The following is a 1,745-nucleotide window of genomic DNA, read 5'->3' on the forward strand; positions in this document are numbered from 1 at the left end:
TGCTTTTGTTGTGCTGCTTTTATCCCTGCTGCTACTACTACTTCTACTGCTACTGCTACTGCAACTGCTACTGCTACTCCTACTACTACTCCTACTACTAGTACTACTACTATGACTACTACTACTAATACTACTTCTGCTAATGCTATTGCTGCTGCTACTGCTACTGCTACTGCACTTGGTATTGCTACTGCTACTGCTACTGCTACTGCTACAGCTACTGCTGCTGCTGTTGCAACTACTACTACTACAACTACTACTACTGCTACTACTACTGCTATTGCTACTTCCACTGGTGTTGCTGCCGCTGCCACTGCTGCTGCTACTGCTACTTCGACTGCTACTACTCCTACTACTGCTACTACTATAACTGCTACTACTCCTCCTACTGCTACTGCTACTCCTGTTACAACTACTGCTATTCCTACTGCTACTGCTACTGCTATTGCTACTGCTACTACTACTGCTACTGCTACTGCTGCTGCTACTGCTACTGCTACTGCTGCTGCTGCTACTGCTACTCCTGCTGCTACAGTTACTACTACTGCTGCTCCTACTACTGCTACTGCTACTACTACTGCTACTGCTACTACTGCTGCGGCTGCTACTACAATGACTACTACGACTACTACTACTACTACTACTACTACTACTACTAGTACTGCTACTTCATCGATCCTAGCACCATTGAGCTCCGCATCATGGAGTTGATCAATCATGTTCAAAACATGTGCCTTGACTGAAGAACCTTTCTTCATCTTGTCATTCATGAAAGCCCTAACAGCATCCAAACGGGCCTTTTCAGAGGGAGCACTGAACATGGCTTCTAGAGACTCCATTATCTCATAAGCAGTCTCTATCTCCTCATGCTTCTTGCGAAGCACATCGCTCATACTGGCCAGCATAAAGCACTTTGCTTTGTTGTTGGCCTTGATCCAGCGATCATAAGGCTCCCTTGCAGTTTTGGTTGCATTAGCCATGGGTTCAGGAGGACATTCCTGCACTAGGACAAACTTGTAGTCTTCGCAGACCAATAGTATGTTCATGTTACTTTTCCACTTAGCATAGTTATCACTGTCTAATTTTTCAGTCGCAAGTAGTGTGATAATGGGATTCGACATATTGCTGGAAATAAATAGAATATTCATCTAATCAATTTATGTGCATGAATATCAAGGCATGTTAATTTTGACACAATTAAATATGATGCATGAAGCACATGAAAAATACATAAATCATGTTTTAATTTTAGGTGCCAATGATAATCTAATTTTCCACATATAAAGTGTACCTTTGGGTAGTCAAGTTATATGCCAATTAGACCGAGACTCTTCTCAATTAATAAATATAGTCAAAATATCTCATATTTTCATATTTATTAACTACCGTTATTTTTAGTCAAAATATAACCAATAGATTTGATTATATTTTATGAGTGTAACCCACCGTTTCAGATCCCATAGACTTAACTCCGGATTGCTACCTTTGGGTAGTCAATTCAAAAATACATCTTGAAACCTTATCTCTAGGAACCCAACCTTGTTATTGATCCGGCAACGACACTCTCCTTTAGGAGGGCGATTCAATGTCGCTGCAAAGCCCCTTTCCGGATCTCACGGTGTTGCGCTAACGGTGGAGACTAGTGGGTCGCATTGTCATACAACCCTCTCCCACTCATTATTTTACAAATATGTATTTTGTTTGAAAAAACATCTCATGATTTTCAAATCGAAAAATAAACAATT

At 40.9% G+C, this 1,745-nt stretch overlaps 1 protein-coding gene across 1 annotated transcript in view; it reads left to right on the forward strand.

Moving 5' to 3' along the window:
- LOC112094553 (mucin-2-like) overlaps window positions 1–1,745 on the forward strand; it is a 35,689-nt gene that overhangs the window by 8,848 nt on the left and 25,096 nt on the right. The gene's annotated exons all lie outside the window — the stretch shown is intronic.

Source organism: Morus notabilis, unplaced genomic scaffold (genome assembly GCF_000414095.1).
Source record: "Morus notabilis unplaced genomic scaffold, ASM41409v2 Scaffold1512, whole genome shotgun sequence".
In the NCBI taxonomy this organism is placed as follows: Eukaryota; Viridiplantae; Streptophyta; class Magnoliopsida; order Rosales; family Moraceae; genus Morus; species Morus notabilis.